We start from the raw sequence: 18,640 nt of genomic DNA, 5'->3' as shown, positions 1-18,640 counted from the left end.
TACTGAGTGCGCTTTCACTCTCAAACGACTGTATATCAGCACATGAATGAATCACCAAACTTGTTTTTACTGAATAGCCGTTTCAGTTCTCAGCCCTAGCCTACTCTGTGCTGCTTTTAATCTCTCTCAACACAACACATTTACTTGGTGAAATGACTAAAAATGAACAGTTGCAAATCAAAGTTGCAACTTTGTTGCAAAGTTGCAAAAAGTTGCCACAGTTGCAAAAAGTTGCAAAGTTGCAAAAAGTTGCAAAAAAAAAAAAAAAAGTTCAGCCTACCACATGGGTCAAGAAATGTGGTGAAAACACAGCTCAGTGTTCAGGGCTCAGTAAACCATCCATGTTTGGAGAGAAGCCGTGTGGAGGTCGCGCCGTGAGAGAAATCTTCAGGTACGCGGTGGGCGGGCCTACGGAGGTCGCGCCCAACACATTGACGTCATTTGACGCTTGCGGCCCTCGCTCCTCCCCCGCGCCCTTCGCGGCACAGCGAGTGTAAAACAAGCTTCAGCCTACTTTACCATGTTAGATCTGATTATGTATTTACAGTTCGTGTTAGCTGGGTTGTATCCAGCATGCAGATGGTACCCTATATAATATGGCTATAGGCCTACTGGAGTGTTAAAGCTCTGCCTCTGTAACATGCATTATTTTGGCCTCCTTAAAGCGATAGTTCAGTTAGCCCCTACCCATGCTGTTACTCATACTAGCTCCAGATAGCCAGATAGTTATCCACAAACCAATACAAGGTCAATGGGGTCACGCTCCTGTCTGTGCAAGCTGACTGAGGCTCACTGAAATGGACTTTGTGTGCACCAGTACATTTCAGTGAGCTTCAGCTGGCACAGACTGGAGCATGACCCCATGACCTTGTATTGGTTTGTGTGGCTATCTGGAGCTACTATGATGAACAGCATGGATTGTGCTGAGAAAGGAATCTACTGTACCAATCAGCATTGTTTTTTTTTTTTTTTTTTTTTTACAATTTTCAGAACAAAAACAGGCTCAGACAAAACAGAACATAACAAGACAAAAACAAACAAAAAATATATATATATATATCAACATTTCAATGTTACAGCGTTGTGCTATCAGCCACATCAAGTGCTTATTGTGCTTGTAAGAGATGTGCATGGGATCCCATGCAAGGGGTCCATGAAAAGTCAGTTGGGAAAGTTACTTGTCGCTTTCAACCTCGTCTAAGTAGGCCAGAAATGGGTCCCAAATAGCAGAGAATTTCACAAGAGAATTGGTCCTCAGGAACCAGAGTCTCTCCATACGTATAACCGAAAACATGTCCGTCAGCCAGAGCTTAAAAGAAGGTGGAGAGGAAGACTTCCACTCCTTCAGAATGAGTCTCTTGGCGACAGTCATCCCCTGTGTCAGAGACTGCTGCACAGCTGCTCTGAGGAGCAGAGAGGACTCCGAGCAGCCGAAGATGGCGAGTTCCACCACTGGTCGAAGGGTTATTCTATAGGCCTTAGAGTACCAATCAAATATTTTGGCCCAAAATCCAGACAGTGAAGGGCAAAACCAAAAAGCATGAGATAGTGTACCCTCTGACACCTGACACCTATCACATAGTGGTGAGACAGATGGGTAGATCTTGTGCAACCTGGACTTGGAATAATGAAGACGATGAGTGACCTTAAATTGGATCAGCTGGTGTCTGCTGTTAATTGAGCAGAGTTGAACCACAGACAAACTCCTGTCCCATATAACCTCAGACAAGTCAACACCAAGTTCCTCCTGCACCAATCAGCATTGTTAAGTAGCAAATAGGGCTAGCGTTCCAAAAATCTGATCACTTTAATGTTGCTATTTACTCTTGTTTCCCACACGCATTTTGTTACTCGTAGCTTTTCCTACTGTATCCTGAGACTAAATACTTTTGGGAAGTGGACTGGGGAAAAAAAATCTGTATCACGTTGGTTTCCCACGTTGAACAATATCACTCCTGTATTGATTTGTGTTATCTCCTCTGTCTCAGCGTTGCCATTTACTCTCTTTCTTCCTGTAGTTATAATCATGTTCTTACTGGAATGGCTGAGATGAGATGTGTGTGGAGAAAATGCAGAATGGACTTGTTTGGGCTCAGAGATTTCTCCTATTCTTAGTGTTGGTGGGTGCATGCTTTACTAATAGGAACAGACAGACCATAGCAGCATCCAAGTCCGAGTAAAGTCTACAAAGGTTACTTTGTGTGAGTTTGGCTGCATGTGTGGGTGTGGCTGTATAGCTCAGGAGGTAGAGCGGGTCGTCCACTAATCGCTTTGGATAAAAGAGGTCGGTGGTTCGATTCCCAGGCTCCTCCAGTCTGCATGTCGAAGTGTCCTTGGGCAAGACACTGAACCCCAACTTGCTCCCGTTGGTGTGCCAGCACCCTGCGTGGTAGCCTGCCGCCATCGGTGTGTGAATGGGTGAATGTACCTACTGACTGTAAAGCGCTTTGGATAAAAGCGCTATATATAAATGCAGGCCATTTACCATTTACCATTTACCATGTGTGTTAAGCACCCGGCATGGTTTTGCGCAGCCACGACTTGGAGCTTTGCCGCCGAGGAGCGGCGACAGCGAGACTGTGCATACTCGAACGTAACTCGTCCAAAACGTTATCGTGTCGTTTACCAAGAACTTGCAATCATGTCGGTGGGGGGACATTTTATTGTCCCTCCATTTCAAAACTCATTCTGGTGAGCCTGCCGAAGGCTTTGCTAGATGAGGGACAAGCACTGTTAAATGAGGAAATGGCATTTCCTCATTCCTCACAACAAAGAGTTGACACCGCAGAGTGACATTTTCGAGGAGCTGCATGCCCCGTACGCCGAGCTGCGCCGATAGGACGCCCAGCTGCGGCGACCCCCTCGGCGCAGTCAGCGCCGCCGATTTCGCTCGAGCATAATTTGCGCTTTAGTAAGTTTGTTTTTATTTATTTATTTATTTTTACAAAAGCTTGTGCTAGCATCCAAGATCCAACTTAGTTATAACTACAGGGGTGTCTGCATGTGTTTGTGTGTATACAGTACGTGTGTACATGTGTGTATGTGTACATGTGTGTATGTGTGTGTGGGGGGGGGTGTATTTGTGTATGTGAGGAAGTAGCAGGGGACAGAATTCTGCTGGACAGGAATAGGATGGAAACTCCCTGGGAAATCCCATGCTGTGTGCAGAGGATGTTGACAGAGCAGACATGTTAACTCCCCATGCTGCCATTTAAAAGAAACTGGTTTCACATAACCAGTTCAGTTCCTCAAATGTGTCAAATCAGGAAAAACATGATAGCAGCCGAGGAATGTTGTTTCCAGCTTTTCATTTTTGATGAAGCAAATCAACGTGCAGGCAAACGTTTTCCTTTCTTTGGAGTAATAGCCTACAGATTAGTACAAAAGTGCAGGTGGGTAAAGTGTCCAATAAAGTGTATGTGCAGTGTCCAATAGACTTTTGTAATCTTATAATAAGAATGTGAAGTGTCTGTCTGTGTGTGTGTGTGAGTGTGTGAGCAGAATTGTGTTCGCTATGCCATTTTACTTGAGATCAGGCTGAGGCTGAATCTTTCAGGAAGTGAAAAGAGCACCCCCTGCGGGTGGCGTGATTTCTATTCGCACATAGGATAAGCAATAACCACGCCCTGTGGCGCCGGGATTGGCCAGGAGCATTGAAGCTTGGGACTAAAGCACCTGGGTTTTTTCATCTTTTAAAATAAAGATGTTTAAAAAACTATTGCTTGTTACATTTTCAGTGCTGTACCTTCTCTCTGGGTAAGAATTGAGCTTGAAATTAACGATATGATACATTATATTATATGAGCTATGAACGTGAACACAACACCGTTTATATTATTGCATGTTTTTGTAGATTGTGTACATTGTGTAGATTACAATTATTATGCTTATTATTATTATTACTATGCTAAGGAAGGTAGGTGACCATAATTAATTTCAATGTCCGCTCTCAATGTCCGCTCTCAAAATCGCTGTCCGTTCTCAAGAGCTATTCAGTTGGTTCATGAAATCGCTGGGCTGCGTGCCCTCCAGTGTTGCTCCTGGCCAATCCCGGCACCACAGGGCGTGGTTATTGCTTATCCTATGTGCGAATAGAAATCACGCCTGCGGGTGACCTAACAGAGTCCGATTTTTTTATTAGGTAATTAGGGCCGATTAATTGCCCTAATTACCTAATGATTGCCCTAATGACCTAATGATGTGATGTCACTCGAGCAATGATGACATCACCTGGTGACATCAACACTGACGACATCACTTCACTGATGACATTATCATTGAGTGCTCGAGTGAGTCCCGGAGGATTTGGAGAGCAGGGGTCTAATGCGGCGTTCCATTTAAACTGGGAGCTGGGAATGTGATGGTCCAAAGGTCATGAACTCGCCCTGTGATGTCACCTGTGCTGAGATTTTCTCTGCCGAAATTGGGGGCGCCTCACCAGCCCCAACCTCAAAAATCCAAGATGGCTGCTCTGCACTTCAACAGTAGTTAAAATCATAGTAAATACAGTTTATTAACACTTATGTCTTTATTGTGTCTCATTAAATCAGTTGTACACACTGTAGGCTACTGTCTAACTTATCTCTCTGGACATAATGTTGCTACAGTGTTTGTGCAAAATATTGTTATCAACTGTTATTGCTAACAATGGCTAGCCTGGCTAGAGCTAACCCTGTCTGGTTTCCCGATTGTTTAAACGGAACGTCGACAACTGCGGCGTGATGCCACTCAACCATGCAATTCCCAGCTCTCAGCTTAAATGGAATGCCGCATATCTCCCAGGGGGTGTCTAACTCCCAAGGGTCCACTAGCCTTATAGTTTTGGGGTGACACCAATTCTGACCCTTGTCTGGCCCCCAAAAAACAACTCAAATGGACTGATTGATCGATCAATTTGATTTCATGAGCGATTTTTATTTCACCCCAGTGATCAGGATCTGTCTGTCTGTCTGACGTCTGTATTTAGTGGCCGGGCAGCTCTGTATTTGTCGATATTTCCGTTTGTATTTTGGACTTTTGGTGAAAGATTTTGTGAGTGTGCTGACAGACTGGGAATAATTTATCTCTTTCTTGCTCTTTAGCTCTATTAGCTAAGTGGTCTGGCTTGTTGTCGCTGCTGACCAAAGCTCCACTGCCCACATTTATCCAAGGCCTTAAAATAGTTCCGGGCAGCAGGTCTCACGCTGCTCCAATTTCATCTGATGATCATGTGCACGCTGCTGCTCTGGAGACTATTCAGATTTGATTTCACCTCGGTGATCGGGAGCATATCATTGATTCTCACGAGATTGATGTACGTTTAATAAACCCCTCTCACTGCAGCCATTTTGTGTCTCATGGCAGGCCAGGTAAGCACAGGTGTAACCAATAACGTTAATGATGGTTTCCAACTTGCATTCCATTTAGGTGTTCCCTAAGGGGCCCTCGTTAATGCTATTGGTTACACCTATGTTTACCCTGCCTTGAGACACAAAATTGCTGTTGTGAAAATGGTCTATTGTCCCAGAAGAATTGAAAGGTCACTAATTAATCCTGAACTGACGGCAGCAGTCCGAGTCGGTAACACGTGTGAATATCACTAAGGCACATACAGATAGAGCTGATTCAAGGCTATGTCTGACTGGTGTGTGTGTGTGTTGTGTGTGTGCGTGTGTGTGTGTGTGTGTGTGTGTGTGTGTGTGTCTGTGTGTGTGTGTGTGTGTGTGGGCGTGCGTGCGTGCATGCGTGCGTGTGTGCGTTTGTGTGTGTTTTGCGTGTGCGTGTGTGCCCGCACGAGCACAAAGTTGGAAGGGTTTCAAACTGCTTTCAGAATGTAATTTTTACATACTTGCCTGTAATAAAATGACTCCGTGGTAAGATGACCCTCTTCTTATGGTGAGAGAGGAGGGCATCTGCTCAGTCTAGGATAGACTAGATATTTTAGTGTCGGCGCTACACGCGGCCTTAAGCATTATAACCACGCCTTTTAAGCTTAAAATTATGCACAACCTGCTCATTGGAGAAGTGCAGTAAACAAATCACAAGCTTCCCTTTTAAGCTCCAATTCCACGGAGCGATCCAGTCTGGTCAGAAAAGCCGACCAAAGAGCTCTGAGCTCCCCCCCTCCCTCTTTCATCCCCGTCTGTCTCCATATATATTATTCCATATTATTATGCTTCTCAAACCAATCTCACTGCAGTAGTTTAAATACTGCAAGCATGTAAATACGCTACACTATAGCAAGATCAAAGTGAAAAGAATCTTCTAAACGCATCGGGTAGAAAAATATAGCCTATCCCTATGTCATGATGAGATTAGATTGGTGAAAGTTTGTCCAGAATGATATCGTTTTGCTACCTTTTCTTCTCCCCTGCTGCACAGGTAGGATGATGCACATAAATATAGCCTACATTATATAAAGTCATTGCATAAATTCGTTTTTATTAAAGTAAATGTGAAGTAAGCCTTATAGAAGCGGACATCACAGTAGAACCGTGTTACTCAGCTGTCACTCATCTAAATCACGTTAAATCTGCATCTGCGAGGGATATATATACCACCTGGATTACATATATGTTTCACATAGGGTTGTGTTTTGAATTCTATGTTTTATTTTGTCCAATATTGAAATGTTCTACAATTGCATGTTGTGTTAACATAAACATTATTTCTATCTACCACTTAGCCTATTTAGGCTGATTTGGTTGCTATTTCTTGTCGAAATGTATTAGCCTCAATGCATGATGGGAGATTTCACATGTGTGGCTTTGGTAGGGAAGCCGCGCAGTGAATGATATTGTTTTCTCTCGCCTTTTCTTCTCCCCCACTGCACAGGTAGGATGATGCAACAGCCTCTGAATGACAAGGGCTCAAAACTGTCATGTTATAAAAAAAACGGTCATGTTGTTATACTACAGTACGTACGGTATAACAACTTTTTTTTCCATCTGTCTTTGTGCCTGTCTGATGCGTCAAAACTGTCATGTTATAAAAAACGGTCATGTTGTTATACTACGTACGGTATAACAACTTTTTTTTTCATCGGTCATGTATAAAAAACGGTCATGTTGTTATACTACGTATGGTATAACAACTTTTTTTTTCATCGGTCTTTGTGCCTGTCTGATGCGTGAGAGAGAGGGAGTGAGAGGGGGAGAGAGTGTGAGATCGGCAGAGGAGAGCTGTGCGTAAATACGCACAGTAATATCCGCGGTGCACTGAATAAGGCCTGGTTTTGAAAAGTGCTAAGCGCTAAATTAACGCCAGGGGGGGAAATAGCGTTAGGCCGGTATTTAAGGCCGAAACGCCCATTCTGGCCTATTCTGGCACTGCGCCACGCCTCTTCGGCGTAAACCGCATTTCAGGGCCTAAATGATGCTATCTTCCCGAGGCAGGCGCAAGGCGCGTTTTTTTGCTTTTAACGCCAGTTTTAGCGCCTAAGGCCAGTGGGAAGATAGGGGGCATGCTGTTTAAGGAGAGAGAGGGATGAGGCCAGGGAAGCCATCAAGCAGTTGGGAAAGCAGAGATTTTCAGCAAACAGCGTGAGAGGCAATGACACCAAATGTAAAACCATGACAGGCCTGTCATGGGAAGACTTTGACACCCTGCATCAATACCTGGTACAGTTTGTAAAGCCAACAGCACTATTCAAGTTGTCAACAGAAGACCAGCGCTCTTTATTACTTTGGTGAAACTGCGGCAGAACCCGTCAACTGATTTGATGTGTGGTATGTTGGACTTGGCACACACAACTTTTCTCAATATATTCTCCCGATGGCTGGATCTGATGTACGCTAAGATTTCGTATTTATTGCCTGGCCTGACAGAGAGTGCATCAGGAACACAGTACCGGCTGAAGTGCTTTTGCAGTACCCCAGACTGACTTCCATCATCGACTGCTTTGAGATTCCAATCACACACTCAAAAAAGCTGAAAACTAGGCAACATATTTTTCCTGTTAACACGCATGCTTGACATTTGACATTAAAACAGTGTACATACCCCCCACCCCCATGGACACCTATCAAGTGTATGAGAGTGCACAAACTACTTATCTTTTTGAGTAATACTGATGTGGCTAATTATGTCTTTCTATGAGGAAAGATACATGCACATAATTAGCATATTGGTATAATTAATGTCAGTATAATTTTTTTCTTTCCTCACAGAGCAATCACTTCCTCAAAATACAAAAGCTGGACAACCGTGAAGTATTTAATCGCATGTCACCCATCTGGTGCGATCACATATCTCTCCAAAGAGCATCAGACGTCCATATTGTGAGGAAGTCTGATTTCCTGTCTCAGAGGTACCACCATGCTGGAGATCAGGTAAGAATTCAACTTGAAATTTTGTTCATGTCTTATGTACACTGTTGAGATATTTTCATAAATCATTCTTATCTATGAGTTTCCCTCAACTGCGTTTTTTTTAAAACTCAAAGTACTACTTGAACACCTATAGTCCCCATGTTTGGGTCGACAGGATTAAGCGAAGTGGGTTCTATTCAGATTTTGTTTTTGATGGAATAGGTCAGTGTAGTTAGCAGCAGTATCCAGCTATTTACCTAGGCCAACAGTAGGGGGCAACATTACTATGCAATGGTGTCAACAGTATATTTGTGATGTTTATGACAGATTCTTGCAGACAGAGAGGCTTCACTTTGAAGGACGACTTCACTGTTCCAAGTGCACAACTCATCACTCCATCTTTCACGCGGGGGGGGGAAAACAACTGTCGGCAGAAGATGTGGCAAATGGAGAGTCAGCTCTCCATTACATGAATGCTTAAGGAAACATACATTAGATGTTTTTTTCTCTTTTTAATCTCCATAACCCAAAACATACACAAAGTGGCCATGAGGGGGCACGGTGGCTCAGTGGTACGGTGGGTCAGTGGTAGAGCTGTCGCCTCGCAGTCAGAAGGTCCTGAGTTCGATTCTCGCCTGGGACACTGTGGGCGCTGTGGTTGTGTTCCCCCCCATATCTTCAGTGCCTACTGCCCAGGTGGGGTATCTCGTCATAAGGGCCTTTCTGTCTGTGTGGAGTTTGCATGTTCTCCCCGTGCTCCCCCAGGGGGGTTCCTCCGTATATAACCCCCCCACTAAAAACATGCAGAAGATCAGATCGTCATCGTCATCCGACCAGTGACGACAACATCCGAAGTCGGTCCCCGGGCGCTGTACGAGAAAGCGACCACTGCTCCTGGCCTGCCCCAGGAGGAAAGGACAAAGCCAGGATGGGTTAAATGCAGAGGACAAATTTCACCGGCCACCGTCAGCATGTGTGTGTTGTGGCCCTCCGTGCATGTGTTGTAGTGTGTTGTGTGACAATAAAGACGGGCTGCCGTCTGAAATCGTTTTACACAAAGCATAGCCTACATGTTTCAGAATGACCTGAAAACATGACTGATGCTGTATAGGCTACAGTCATAAACTGATGGTGAACCGACAAATGTTATGGCATTCATAATAATCAATAAATATAATATATAAATATAAATAATACATGAAAATGTGTTTCATGTAAACATCCTAACTCAAATACATTTTGACCACAAACCAGTTAGCCTAGAGAAGCATGTATTACATTCCCCAATGATGATATTACACAACAGTATATCAGTAAATCATTGGCTAAATGCACAGATAAGGGGGTCAAATGTAAAAGTAACAGAATAGGTGTAACACAACAGATATTTGATATGTTTCCTGCAGAGAGAGTGAAGAGCCAGTAGCTCATTCTGAATGGCCCACTTCCTCTGCGCCTGGTCAAGAGCCTGTGCCATGAGAGACACAAGAGAGAAGAGGGCATGATTGACCGAATTGTACATGTCTGTGGGGCATTGATGAACATGTCTAGCAGCATTATGTACAACAATGAAGAGTCAATCTTAAAGTAAGGACCAATCTTCAGGGCAAAATGCATTTTCAACATACAATACTCCAACTGTTATAGTTACTTCAGCTTATGTTTAAGTAGACAACTTTTTTTGCACAACAAATAACTCACTTGCAACTCTGACTGTAGCATCATTTTACTTCAGCACTGCACCCTATGCCTGATGTTCCTCTACCTATGTCGCCTGACATGCCTCCATCTCTGCTGTCTGATGTGCTATTACCTGTGCTGCCACCACCTGGCCTCTGCTCTGCCTCCTTAACCCACTGATACCTGATGCAGCATTTGTGTGTATATCCCTCATTTGTGTGTGTATCCCTTAAAGGGATACACAGGGATACACACACAAATGCTGCATCAGGTATCAATGGGTTAACAGAAACATGCACATATGGTTTACATATTCAGTGATGCACTACTTTTTGAGTATACATATTGTTTAATTCCTAATACTATTGGTAACACTTTACATTAAGTTGCACGTAGGGCTGCAACTACCGATTATTTTCATTGTTGATGTTAATCTGTTGATAATTTTCTCGATGAATCGAGTATCTCGATTATCAAAATAGTTTGCCATCAATTTAATAGCTGACCAGTAATCGATTGACTACTCGTTGCAGCTCTAGTTGCATGTATTACAAGCAGGGCCGGTTCCAGAACAAGATGACTAGGGATGATGCATCCTAGATAGGAAGGGGTGCACATGCACGGGTCGACCTGGGTGGCCGGCAAAAAATTTGACATGTTATTTTACTAAAAATAATGCATTTTACCATCATTTCAAGTAGAATGATACCAGCCAAGCAAGAATATTTCAAGTGTTTCAAGTGCTTTACTGAAATATTTGGACCATATAATGATAATACAATTATCTCAACCTTAAAAGGTAGGTGCCAAAAAGCCATAAATTCACATCAAAGAACAAAGAAAAACAACAATTATAATTCAAGATCGTTAGGTTTTCTTCTATATCAGACACAGGTTTTTGTTCCTACCTGACATGTTTCGACGGCAATACTTCCGTCTTCATCAGAGGTGTCACTAGAATGTGTGTGACGTGTCTTAAACAGCTGATGTTGTTTATTTAGTGACACCTCTGATGAAGACTGAAGTATTGCCATCGAAACATGTCAGGTAGGAACAAAAACCTGTGTCTGATATAGAAGAAAACCTAACAATCTAAGTAAATTATAGACACTATGAACCTTTTTGGATTAATTATAATTCAAGTTTAAACAGTTAAGTGTGCAGCTGCAGCATTTATTAAAAAAAAATATATATATTTTTTTTACCACTCTTTTCAACTGAGCATGCAGACAACTAAAATAAGGGTGCAATGCGTGCTTTTGCACCCCTGTAAAACCGGGCCTGATTACAAAGGTACTAGTTAACACTGTAACACGATGTTAACCAACGTATAACTAATGTGGACTATATTTGGTAGTAATTGCCTGGCTTCTGTGTTTCTTTAAACATACTGAGACTGCACAATTTTGAATCTAAATAGATGTGTTGCATGTTGAAATGATTGACATTTCTATGACATGATTTAAAATATAAAATGTAACGTAGTCACAATTACTTTTCTGTTGCCATTTGTGAAATCTAACTACCTACCTGTACATCTTTTAGCTCCTGAAGTTTTGGACAAATGTGTTATGACCAAAACCTTTGCATCACACTGACAGCAGCACCGATGAACTCCTCATCTCTTGTGACCCTGAATATCAGGCAAGCCTGACGAGTCCATGTGAGATTGTGACGCAATTGTGTTTTTAACATTTTGGTTGTGAATTTATCAAATTATTTAAATTAATTATTATATTTGATCATATGTACCTCAGATATGTAATTGTCATCCCCTTGTACAAGAATACGGTTTATAAATCAGACACATACTCTCCATCGCTGACAAGACTCCAGCCCATGTCCTCCTGAGCAGAATCACCCCCACGCTTATGGAGGAGAACACACCAGAAAGTCAGTGTGTCTTCCGTACAAAACGGGGCACCACAGACATGATCATAGTGCTGAAGCAGTTATAGAGAGCAGAAGATGGGTCTCTACTGCACATCGCCTTCATAGACCCGGGGGGCACAGTGGACAGTGGTAGCGTTCTTGCCTCGCACTCTCGCCTCACAGCAAGAAGGTCCTGGGTTCGATTCCCGCCTGGGATGCTGTGGGGGTATGTCTCGCCATGTCTTCGGTGCCTGGTGCCTAGGTGGGCTATATACGTATCTCGTTGAAAGGGCCTTTCTGTGTGGAGTTTGCATATTATCCCTGTGCTCCCCTGGGGTTTCCTTCCAGCCCATGAAGGAGGACAAACCAGGGCTGCGTTCCAATACCCATACTTGTACTTCTTTCTTGTAGTATGTACTGCCGCTGCCCTCACAAAGTATGGATTGTAGTGTGCAGCATGCATGCAAAATGCATACTATTGGGACACACTACATCTGTCGTCACATGAGCTTCCTGAACTCCGACCTCTTGCTCACTTCCGCCGACGTCCGCAGCGCCACATTTTTTATTTTTTATTCAATAAACAAGTCTGGCAATAACAAACAGTACATTATACAAAAAAAACAGACTAAGCATTTACAAAATTGGAACAATCAAATAAACAAATTGCTGTTATATTGTAATGTATGTTGTTGTTTCTAATAAACTGATGTGATGATACTTACATGCAGTCTCATTCTTAACAGTATAATAACGTGCATATTTCTGTCAGTGTTTTTATCATAGTTATTGACGTGTTCACGGCGTCATGGAGGTGGGCATGGATTATACACGCAGCTCAGTCAGTGCAACGTAACTCCAGTAGGTGGCGGAAATGCACAAAAAGTTGTTTGCCAACCGCCATAAAACATTAGAAGACGAAGAACTTCCGCTGCGCAAAGGATTGTGGGGAAGTTTGGCTGGTGCAGCATGCATCGATCCATACTCCGAAATAGGAGCTGATGTAGTACAACATCCTGGTACTCTTGGCATACTGCATCTGACATACTATGTATTGGGACATACTAATTCTTTTTTTGCCTAAAAAAATAGTATGGAAGTATGGGTATTGGAACGGGGCCCTGGATGGGTCAAACATGGAGGACAAATTTCACAGCACCTCCAATTGCATGTGTGTGTGTGTACTGGCTGCCGTGCGCGTGTGTGTGTGTGCATGCGTGGTGTGTTGTCTGTGACGAAATAAAGACGTAAGACGGGGTTTGTCCGTCCGCTTTCTCTCTCTCTAGACCTAACCAAAGCCTTTGACATGGTGATTGTAACATCCTCATTCATGGGAAGCTAGAATGTAATGTGCTATATAGGACACTAGGGGTGTCACGATACACTCAGTTCACGATACGATACACGATATTGGGTTCACGATAACGATACGATATTTTAACAATATTTTTTTGCGATCGATTTGTAAGTTGAGGAGGCATCCTCCACTCTAATTTGAGTAATTTCACCATTTTCATCCTCCATGTCTGTAACGTCCCTCGTCTGTTCAAACAAAGCAATGAAAAGGAGAGCGAGCATGCAATCAGATGCAGATCAGTGCCACCATGTTCAGCTTCTTTTTCTCACGATATGAGATTTCATCCCAACGATACATATTGTCACGTTTTGATATCGGATGGGATGGGAATCGAGAACCGGTTCTTGTTGAGAACCGGGTCCCAGTGGATCAATTCCTTGGAATCGTTAGCCAAAATCCTTAACAATTCCACTATCGATTCCATGCGTGATGACGTCACATGCTGCGACACGCACGCAACGCAGCCTTGTTTTGTTTAGACCGCAGCCACCATGGCGTCTAGGCAGAAGCAAAACGATGACCACAGTGCCACTTGCAATGCTTGCAAAACCTCTATTTCATCAAAGGGGGGAAATACTAGCAATATGCAGAAACATTTGTCCACACAGCATGCAATAATTTTGGAGGAATGTCACGTTTCTGATGTGCTACGGAGTGACGATAACGTGGCTAACAGCAGCGCGGCTAACGTTAGCGCATTAGCGCTCCTCCAGACCCTGTCTATTGTGTGTTTATGTTTGTGCCATTTGTTTCATTGCGTAAACCAGATTTCACCAATACTCCATTTCCATCCATTTAATTTAGAGGGTGATGACGTTCAGAGTCAGACTGGTTCAGAGGCTGGTAGTCGCTCTGGGTCAGAGGCTGCAGCAAAGTACTTCTTGTGCACCTCTAGCCCCTCCACTCACCCAGGCAGAGAAGAGTAAAATGACCGAGGCGAGGGTAAACGAATGTCACCGAGCAGTGACTAAGTTTGTCTGACATGCCAGCTAAAGTAAAATGTCAAAGTTGCATGTTGTCATTCTAACCACTAGTTCTGTTTCATTCATTCCCACTATATATTTTCTATAGGGAGATGACAAAGATGCTCAACCCAAAATACAAACCCCCAAACAAAGCCAGTTTAACAGACACACTGATCCCTGCTTGGTATGGGATTGAAAAGAGCAATCTGATCTCAGAGCTGAATAATAATACATAATTATAATGATAATAATATAAAAGAAAATTAATGTTAATAAACCCGTTTGTACTCTTTTTTTTTTCCTTGCCCAATGAGAATCGATAAGAGAATCGATAAGGAATCGGATCGATAAGCAGAATCGAAAATGGAATCGGAATCGCTAAAATCTTATCAATTCCCATCCCTAGCGATATATTGTGGGACGATATATTGTGACATCCCTACAGGACACCGTAGTATAATAGTGTCAAGTCTCGCGAGAGTAAACGTGACTTTGTCTGACTTCAAGATGGCTGAATAAATAACAGTACTCCGTGAAGCTCGTGTGGATGTCATTTAATAAGTTGATAGTTTACAGTGTGCCAGAGGGCAAATACAACAGTGACGTCTGTGGGAAATCCTAGCACGCTTTGGCTGCCCACCCACATTCCTCACCGTCCTCTGCCAGCTCCATGAGGGTCACTTAGGAAAGGTCAACCTATAGCCGGCTCCCTGTCAGACAGCTTCCCCATCTCCAATGGTGTCAAGTAGGGATGTGTAGCCTACTCAGCCCAACATTGTTATCCATCTTCTTTAGCATGATGCTCAACAAAACCAAGGACAACACAGCAAATCTTCAATCTGCCTCGCAATCAGCCTGAAGAAAACAGGTGATGTACCAGCTTCCACCCTGATGAACCCCATAGTCCACTGCATATCACCATTGACTTCACGTACCTGACTGTCATGTCCAATGATGCCACAACTAGTAAAGAGTAAAGACCTAGACAACCACCTACCCAAAGCCAACATGCAACGCCTTCGAAGCTAAAGTTATTACAGAGTGGTTGTAGTCCACACCCTCCTACAGTATTATGGAGCAGAGACATCTGATACATGTGCGCCTGCTAGAGCACTTCCACCAACACACCATCCTCAAAATCAAGTCGCAGGAGTACATCTCCTACGAGGAGGTGCTAGAGAAAGCACATCTACCGAGCACTTCAAAGACCAGCTCAAGCAGGTGCTACTAGCTGGCATCCATCACCACTCGTGGCACCAAGAAGCGAGCGGCAGAAAAACAATCAAACACTGTCACCGATGCATCAATGCAGCCAGCCTGAAGTTTGAAGCTGAAAGACCAGCACCTGCTGAGGAGGACAAGAGGGAAAGACGCAAGGAGTGTGCAGTCCTTCAGACATCACCAGGGCTGCCCCCTGTCCCAAGTGCAGAAAGGTCTGTTATGTGTCACATGGATTGGGCTTCACAGCCACCTTTGAGCCCGCGGAAGATAGACTGACCATCCTCCCCTGATCCTCACAAGCAGTTGCAGTCCTGCAGTTGGGTTAATAAAACTCACGTTTAATTACAATGTATATCTTGTCCTTCTTAAATGGTTACATAATTAAGTACAATATTTACATTAAATCTTACACTGAATTTGACAGTAAAAAAAAATAATTATATACCGTAGCTCTATTTGTCTCTTCAACCCCGTTACCCTAGTCTCAACCCCGTCACGCACACCTATTTTTAGTGTTTATGTAGTAATGGTTTTTGAAGGGGGTTCAGGAAATTGACATCACCATGGTACAATGATCAGATCGTATGAAATGAGGGAGGTCCAGTCCAATCTGGTGAGGTTTGAATGTTTTATTGTGGCTGTTGCAGTTTGTTTTGCCTGTGGTTCTGCAACAGACACAAGAGAAAAGTATTACCATTTACATCAATTACACCTTATACAATAGATAACAAATATAGAAACAATTCGGCCTTTCCTATTCACATATTAATCCATACATATCATATATCACTACAGGTACCTGAGGACTCCAGAAACAACAGCATTCATATTGCAATATACATTTAACACCACCACCAAATAATCCACCATTTACTGTATTAAAGATAAATGCTACACTCACATTTGTCATCCACACACAGGTTCAACATGCTCCTGGTGCCAGCCAGCTGCATACTGAGCTGTGTTCTGCCAAAGGAGGGACAAACATTGCAGCAATCAAGCTCACACTGCACAGCTTGGAGGGTAGTGTGCTAAGTGTTGGTCATGTGTGTGTGTGTGGGGGGGGGGGGGGGGGTTGTGGGAAATAGAGTTCCTTTTGGGCAAATCCTTTTCTACAGTTTATTTGTATTTTATTTAATGAAAATTAATTTAATGTTTGTTGAACTCTGTCTGAAATGTTTAGAACAATCCGAATTTTGATTTTAGTCACACAAAAAAATCTGATGTTACCAGATCTTTGATTTTATTTTATTTTATTATGAGGTCCCTATCAATAACTTGCCCATTCCAGGCATTAGTATAGCAAAAGTGGGAGATTGTAGCCTATGTATTTTTTTTTATATGTGCAATTATTGAATTAGTGTGAGGGAGATAAGAGGAAAATGTTCATTTCATTACAAATATATTTCATAATCATATTCAAACAACTTCCAGAGTGTCCATAACGGGGTTGAGGAATAATAGTGCCATCATAAACACGGTTTCGTATTATGGGACAGTATGTTTTCATATTATGGGACAGTGCTAAAAGGCTTTGCTAATGAACAAAATGATCAACCTTGCAATAGAGAACCATTGTTTATTCTCTAGAATAGATTAGTGGTTACTAACAAATAGGCAGGCAAACAAAACTGACCACTTCAATTGGTTAATATTAATAGACTCAACGGAATCATCCTAACCCTAACCCCAACCCTAAACACAATCATCCCAGCCTGACCTTCAACTTAATCATCCTAACCTTAACCCCAACCCTCAACTTAATCATCCTAACCCTAACCCCAACCCTCAACTTCATCATCCTAACCCCAACCCTCAACTTCATCATCCTAACCCCAACCCTCAACTTCATCATCCTAACCCCAAACCTCAACTTAATCACCCCAGCCCCAACCCTCAACTTAAGCATCCTAACCCTAACCCCAACCATCAACATACTCATCCTAACCCTAACCCTCAACTTAATCATCCTAACCATAACCCCACCCCTCAACTTAATCATCCTAAACGTAACCCCAACTCTCAACTTAATCATCCTAACCCTAACCCCAACCGTCAACATACTCATCCTAACCCCAACCCTCAACTTAATCAAGCCAAACCCCACCCCTCAACTTAATCATTCTAACCCTAACCCCAACCCTCAACTTAACCATCCCAACCCAACCCCTCAACTTAATCATTCTAACCCTAACCCTCAACTTAACCATCCCAACCCAACCCCTCAACTTAATCATCCTAACCCTAACCCCACCCCTCAACTTAATCATCCTATATCTAACCCCAACCCTCAACTTAATCATCCTAACCCTAACCCTCAACTTAATCATCCTAAACCTAACCTACTGTTAACTCAACAACTAAGGGGGTTGTTGTGACAGTGAGGGAAGGCCGATTGTTGTTTGAATTGTTTACAGAGTTTTAAACATTAAATAAAACAGTTTAAATGAACATGGAGTCTTAATTTATAAAGATGAATAGGAAAAGTAAGATGTGCATGTCAGATTATATCAAAGTATTGTAGCGTTTCAGGTAATCCAAGTATTACCTGTAATGTGATGTGCAATAGAAGTGTCTAGATTGCACCTAGGAACTAATGTGTGTGGGTGTGTTCCTAGGGGGAAGGGGGTATATAGGACCAGCGGCCGGGGGCCGGGAGTCAGTCAGGCCATGTGGGCGAGCTGACCGGGTGGTTGCAGAGCTAGCAGCGAAGCTAGCTGCTAGGAGCTATATTGTGAAGACAAGAATAAAAAGCCTGTACCAACTTCAAGTCTCCAGTTCCTTGGACAAATACTCACTTCGTTACATTGGTGTCAGCAAGTAAAGCGGTAACGCCTCTGATTCGGCCGAGAGGGGAGAGGGTGAGAAGGAACGGCAAAAGAGACTGGGTCGTGCGGTTTTTGGGCTCTAGATCTAGCGCTAGTAAGTTAGCTACCAGGGGTGCTAACTGCTAACTGCTAGCTGCTAAGACCACGTGCGATGGTGCGCGGAGAATGGCCATCGGTGAACGGGAGGAAAGGGGAGCTGACGGCGGGGATCAGCTCGATGCTGGCGGGCATGGAGGCCCGTGTGTTGAGAGAGGTCGGACGGCTGGTGGAAGAGACTCCTGCCTGGGCAGTAGAGGTGATGCGGGCGCTGCGGGAAGTCATGCAGTGGGTGGACTTGATGAGCGCGGAGGTAATGCAGCAGGGAGAGCGGCCGGAGGAGCCACGGAAGAGACTGTGTTGGACCTGCGGTGAGCCGGGCCACGTGGCGAG

This window comes from Poromitra crassiceps (assembly GCF_964638095.1).
Source record: "Poromitra crassiceps genome assembly, chromosome: 1".
Lineage (NCBI taxonomy): Eukaryota > Metazoa > Chordata > Actinopteri > Beryciformes > Melamphaidae > Poromitra > Poromitra crassiceps.
This window is presented reverse-complemented; position numbering follows the sequence as displayed.